Raw genomic sequence first — 6,727 nt, forward strand, 5'->3', positions numbered from 1 at the left:
GCAATCAGAGCTTCAAAGAATGTTTTTCCAAGCAGCACACACAAGTGTTGCCTCTTTCATCTTTCCCAAAACATTTGGAGAAAGATTCAAGCACATGGACTTGCAGGTGATTATGCAAAGGATTATGCACTTGCATTGAAATTAAAGAGCATACAAGCACTTGCTTTTCTACCGGAAGATGACATTCCAGCTGCTTTTGAAGTTTTGAAAGGGGAAATGCCTGCAATTGCTTCCCCCGTGTTAACTTATTTTGAGGAGACATATGTATTGGGACGTCCAAGAGATCGCACACGAAGCCTTACCCGGTCACCACCTCTTTTTCCACCAAAAATATGGTCCATCTATGACTCAATGTTAGCTGGAATACCCCGAACCCAAAATAGGTTGGAGGGTTGGCATCGCAGATGGAACATAATTCTTAGCGAAAAAAAGTTTGGTGTATACAAGCTCATCACGTTTTTACATAAAGAACAGAAAGTCACAGCGAGTTTTATCCAGAAGGTAGTTCTGAATGTTGCAAGAACACCCCCAAGGAGAGACTTGAAAGAACGTGAGGAGGCAATTCAGCGTTGTGTTTCACAGTATGGACATGTCCCTGTACTGGAATATCTTGGTGCCATTGGACATCACTTAGCATTCCCTTAAAGACATTGTTTTTCAAATTTTTTCTACAAGTTTATATGTTTGGATAATTATTTTTCAAGTTAATCTTCATCAAGTTCAAGTTCTAATTTTAAAGTTCTGAAGTTAAAAAGGAAGCCAAGCCATTACAGTGAATTCAAATTTATGGTAAGTAAACGTTCTAATTCATATACTTATACATTACATTTCTCACCTTTAACAATAGTAAAATATGAATGTTTTAAACCCCCCCCCCCCCCACTAAGAAAATAATCTGCATTAACTTTTACTATTGTAAAATCCCCAAGTATTCTACTATGATGGTATTGATCCAAACTTAAATATTTGATTTGCAATTGGTCAGTATGATGTATTTAAATAACCTTTTAAGGTGGTATCTATTTACCCTTAAATGTATATATTTTTTAATTTGGACAACTGTATTTAAATTAGTTAGAATCTGTTTGTAGTTTTTATGTTCTTTACCAATCTAGATTTTCCAAATTCTATCATCAGTCAGTGGGTTACCGTACAACTGTTAAACCACACTTCGGTAGACAGTCAACATGGGAAAAGGTAGACATGGGCCAAGGTCGAAATTATTGTATGTCGACATGTGTTTTTTAAAGCCAAATGTCGACATGTACACAGTTGGAGTTGCACCACAGCCCCTGCAATTGCTTTCTATGATTCGGACACGGTGCATCGTTACACTCGGCACACTTTGATTCTCCCGCCACGCCATAGTGGATGGTAGGGCATAAAATACCGCCTGTAGGCACAAAAAACCTATGTCGACCTAATGACTGGCGGCCTAAAACCATGTCCACCTTTAACCCGGTCGACCTTCAGTGGTCTCCCTAATGATTGTCCACCTAAGTGTTGTCTAATAATGATATATAGATGCAGGAAACTGTCATCTATATATCATTGAGTAATGACTACACCTGTGCAGCAACCATCTGGTCTGGAAACAAAACTATTGTTAGCTTTCGATTCATATACTTGGCTAACCCTGATCTATGTAATGACAGTACACCTTAATATATAGAGAAAGTAAATCACACAGTGTACAATAATCATAATCCCAAAAATTTTTATATAGTTAATATTAACTTAATAACCCACTTTTTTACATTATATATCTCATATCAATCACTTACAATAATCAAAAATATACCCAGACACATGTAAATTGATAGAATTGCTTTTTATTATATTACATTTATATCAAATATGGGTGCAATTTTATTATATTCAAGTCATTTGAAATCAATTATGGCATCTTTGTTGTGTAACCTTTAACCATAAACCGCTAAAGACATACATATTTATAAACATTGTTTCATTCTCATTAATGTGAGACATGCAGAATAAGTACTCGCTATATAACAAAGTGTTAATAATAATAATAATAATAATAATTATGGTTCGGCATTTGCTTTCAAAACTATATTCAATCATTTTTTGGCATCATGTATTTCATATACTTCATTTCTTCTGTAATGTATGAGCTGCAAAACAAAAGAGAAAGTAAATTACTGCTTAACTTGTGCATTAATACTTGATGGTTCTTGTCCCAAATTTCTACACGCATATATAAATGGTACGTCTAAGGACCAATCTTTCAGGCAGTTTTCTTTGTGATAGTCCCTTACAGATGGGTGGTTTACTCATGTTTATTTGCAAGACTGCGAATTCGCAGCCTTGCGAGTCCACCAAACCCCGCCCGGCGAAAGCCCCCCCCCCCTTAAACTGAGTCTTCATCCGATCAGCTGTGAATTTACATTTTGCATAGACATCAATTCGTATGGCTCGGGTAACCACCTACATCTTTCGATGGTCACCGACTATCGAATGATGTTTAGCGTGCACGCATATAGGCCCTTATTCTGGTTGGTGCGGTCGAGCCGCATATGCGGCTCCGACCGCACCAGACGAATCCCCGCCCACCATACGGTTCGCCACGGCCGTCCGTACACGGACGGCTGGCGAACCGCACGAAAATGGTGGAGGCGTACGCCTCCACCATGCTGGGAGCTGCCCCCTGCATTCGATGGTCGACGACCATCGAAGGCAGGACCGCACGCCGCGGCAGCTCCCGCAAGCTGAGACCACACGGACAATCGTCCGTGTGGTAGCTTGTATGGGGGCTGAAAGCTGACATCCGGCGACGTCAGCTTTCCGCCCCCATGAGTGGCGTCATGCCCTCATTACCATGCGTACGCCCCGCGTTTGCATGGGAACGCCCATGAAACGCGGGGCGTACACATAGGGAAATGAGGGGATGAAGCCCCTCACGCCCCTATACGCCCCCTTTGCGGCGTCTAAATTTTTACCACGGAGAATTCCCCTGCACATGCGCAGAGTGACCTCTGCGCATGTGCAGAGAGAAAACATCGGCGGTACGGCCGCACGCGGGCCGTACCGAGCCGATTAGAATAAGGGCCATAGAAGTGACTTCAGTTACTTACATTTGTGTGCACACTGGCGTGGATATAGGCGGGCAGCTGACACAGTGATGTCAGCTACCCGCCCCCCACACCCGCATCACTGCCTCATTACCATGAGAACACCCATGCCCCCGCCCATCTCCTACCCCCCCCCCCAGGGTGCGTGCACGCATCATACGCCTGCACATGCGCAGATACCCACAGACGACTATCATTGATAATGCGTGTGAATGCACGCAGTACCATATTGATCTGAAGGCCCATTATCCTGTCTGGCACTAGACACACCACTGTATTTTAACACTGGTTTTAAAAATTAACATTAATTCCCTTATTCAGATCTGATTTGAGTGTTTTGGAAATGCCATCTAAATTTTAGATTAAAAATAATGCAATCAGCATTTACCCTGCACAGAAACAAAACACCAATATAAATTTATACATGTTACATATGCCCCACGGCACTGCACATGCTTTTACCCATTTTTGGAAAAATATTGTACTTTGATCAGATCTGAATAAGGCCCTAAATGTGCTCACATTGACATTGCTAAATAAATAAATATATATGTGTGTTTTTTTTAAATACAACAAAGAAAAAAAAATTATAGGAAGTAAATCAAACTTACCCAATGTGTCATCCTTTGATAGCCCTATGCCAGCCTCCTCATTGTCTTCTCTTCCCAGGCTGGACCCTTGCACGCTTCTGTGCCGACGTCTTCTCCTGTTTCCTCTGGATTTGTCGTGATGGACGTGAAGCAAAAGGAAAAAAAAACAAGTAAGTTCATATCTACTCCTGCCAGGTTCTCTTCTACCTCTGACCCTCTATACTTGCCAAGCCCCCTTTCCTACAAAAAGTGTACCCTCTTTGCTTGTGTGTTGATGCAACAAACTTACCCGATTCAGCTCCCTTGATAGCCCTACGCCAGCCTCCTCATTGTCTTCTCTTCCCAGGCTGGACCCTTGCACGCTTCTGTTCCGACGTCTTCTCCTGTTCCCTCTGGATGGTCTTGGCTTGAAGGATGCAACCCCCCCAACAAAATCTAAGTTATTTATGGGCACTATAGTATCTTGTTTAAAAATTTGTCCCTGTTACCATCTATTTTTACCTTTCCCTAACTCCCCCTTTCCTACAAAAAGTGTACCCTCTTTGCTTGTGTGTTGATGCAACAAACTTACCCGATTCAGCTCCCTTGATAGCCCTATGCCAGCCTCCTCATTTTCTTCTCTTCCCAGGCTGGACCCAGGCTGGACCCTTGCACGCTTCTGTGCCGACGTCTTCTCCTGTTCCCTCTGGATTTGTCGTGATGGACGTGAAGCAAAAGGAAAAAAAAACAAAAGTAAGTTCATATCTACTCCTGCCAGGTTCTCATCTACCTCTGACCCTCTATACTTGCCAAGCCACCTTTCCTACAAAAAGTGTACCCTCTTTGCTTGTGTGTTGATGCAACAAACTTACCCGATTCCGCTCCCTTGATAGCCCTATGCCAGCCTCCTTATTGTCTTCTCTTCCCAGGCTGGACCCTTGCACGCTTCTGTGCCAACGTCTTCTCCTGTTCCCTCTGGATTTGTCGTGATGGACGTGAAGCAAAAGGAAAAAAAAACAAAAGTAAGTTCATATCTACTCCTGCCAGGTTCTCTTCTACCTCTGACCCTCTATACTTGCCAAGCCCCCTTTCCTACAAAAAGTGTACCCTCTTTGCTTGTGTGTTGATGCAACAAACTTACCCGATTCAGCTCCCTTGATAGCCCTATGCCAGCCTCCTCATTGTCTTCTCTTCCCAGGCTGGACCCTTGCACGCTTCTGTGCCGACGTCTTCTCCTGTTCCCTCTGGATGGTCTTGGCTTGAAGGATGCAACCCCCCCAAACAAAATCTAAGTTATTTATGGGCACTATAGTATCTTGTTTAAAAATTTGTCCCTGTTACCATCTCTTTTTACCTTTCCCTAACTCCCCCTTTCCTACAAAAAGTGTACCCTCTTTGCTTGTGTGTTGATGCAACAAACTTACCCGATTCAGCTCCCTTGATAGCCCTATGCCAGCCTCCTCATTTTCTTCTCTTCCCAGGCTGGACCCAGGCTGGACCCTTGCACGCTTCTGTGCCGACGTCTTCTCCTGTTCCCTCTGGATTTGTCGTGATGGACGTGAAGCAAAAGGAAAAAAAAACAAAAGTAAGTTCATATCTACTCCTGCCAGGTTCTCTTCTACCTCTGACCCTCTATACTTGCCAAGCCCCCTTTCCTACAAAAAGTGTACCCTTTTTGCTTGTGTGTTGATGCAACAAACTTACCCGATTCAGCTCCCTTGATAGCCCTATGCCAGCCTCCTTATTGTCTTCTCTTCCCAGGCTGGACCCTTGCACGCTTCTGTGCCGACGTCTTCTCCTGTTCCCTCTGGATTTGTCGTGATGGACGTGAAGCAAAAGGAAAAAAAAACAAAAGTAAGTTCATATCTACTCCTGCCAGGTTCTCATCTACCTCTGACCCTCTATACTTGCCAAGCCCCCTTTCCTACAAAAAGTGTACCCTCTTTGCTTGTGTGTTGATGCAACAAACTTACCCGATTCAGCTCCCTTGATAGCCCTATGCCAGCCTCCTCATTGTCTTCTCTTCCCAGGCTGGACCCTTGCACGCTTCTGTGCCGACGTCTTCTCCTGTTCCCTCTGGATGGTCTTGGCTTGAAGGATGCAACCCCCCCAAACAAAATCTAAGTTATTTATGGGCACTATAGTATCTTGTTTAAAAATTTGTCCCTGTTACCATCTCTTTTTACCTTTCCCTAACTCCCCCTTTCCTACAAAAAGTGTACCCTCTTTGCTTGTGTGTTGATGCAACAAACTTACCCGATTCAGCTCCCTTGATAGCCCTATGCCAGCCTCCTCATTTTCTTCTCTTCCCAGGCTGGACCCAGGCTGGACCCTTGCACGCTTCTGTGCCGACGTCTTCTCCTGTTCCCTCTGGATTTGTCGTGATGGACGTGAAGCAAAAGGAAAAAAAAACAAAAGTAAGTTCATATCTACTCCTGCTAGGTTCTCTTCTACCTCTGACCCTCTATACTTGCCAAGCCCCCTTTCCTACAAAAAGTGTACCCTTTTTGCTTGTGTGTTGATGCAACAAACTTACCCGATTCAGCTCCCTTGATAGCCCTATGCCAGCCTCCTCATTTTCTTCTCTTCCCAGACTGGACCCAGGCTGGACCCTGCACGCTTCTGTGCCGACGTCTTCTCCTGTTCCCTCTGGATTTGTCGTGATGGACGTGAAGCAAAAGGAAAAAAAAACAAAAGTAAGTTCATATCTACTCCTGCCAGGTTCTCATCTACCTCTGACCCTCTATACTTGCCAAGCCACCTTTCCTACAAAAAGTGTACCCTCTTTGCTTGTGTGTTGATGCAACAAACTTACCCGATTCAGCTCCCTTGATAGCCCTATGCCAGCCTCCTTATTGTCTTCTCTTCCCAGGCTGGACCCTTGCACGCTTCTGTGCCAACGTCTTCTCCTGTTCCCTCTGGATGGTCTTGGCTTGAAGGATGCAACCCCCCCAAACAAAATCTAAGTTATTTATGGGCACTATAGTATCTTGTTTAAAAATTTGTCCCTGTTACCATCTCTTTTTACCTTTCCCTAACTCCCCCTTTCCTACAAAAAGTGTACCC

General features: G+C 43.8%; 1 long non-coding RNA gene across 2 annotated transcripts; it reads right to left on the bottom strand.

The window, feature by feature from the left end:
• Positions 1–1,812: 1,812 nt before the first annotated feature.
• Positions 1,813–5,040, bottom strand: LOC146062758 (uncharacterized). 2 transcript variants are annotated; one of them, XR_014471502.1, is made up of 5 exons: positions 4,803–5,040; positions 4,534–4,636; positions 4,254–4,367; positions 3,704–3,807; positions 1,813–2,135 (listed from the first exon to the last, which is right to left on the bottom strand). It is a non-coding gene; the product is annotated as an uncharacterized LOC146062758 (long non-coding RNA). The 2 variants fall into 2 exon arrangements; XR_014471503.1 differs by lacking the exons at positions 4,254–4,367; positions 4,534–4,636; positions 4,803–5,040 and adding an exon at positions 3,972–4,029.
• Positions 5,041–6,727: the final 1,687 nt, after the last annotated feature.

Source organism: Crinia signifera, chromosome 3 (genome assembly GCF_055691185.1).
Source record: "Crinia signifera chromosome 3, ASM5569118v1, whole genome shotgun sequence".
Taxonomy (NCBI): domain Eukaryota; kingdom Metazoa; phylum Chordata; class Amphibia; order Anura; family Myobatrachidae; genus Crinia; species Crinia signifera.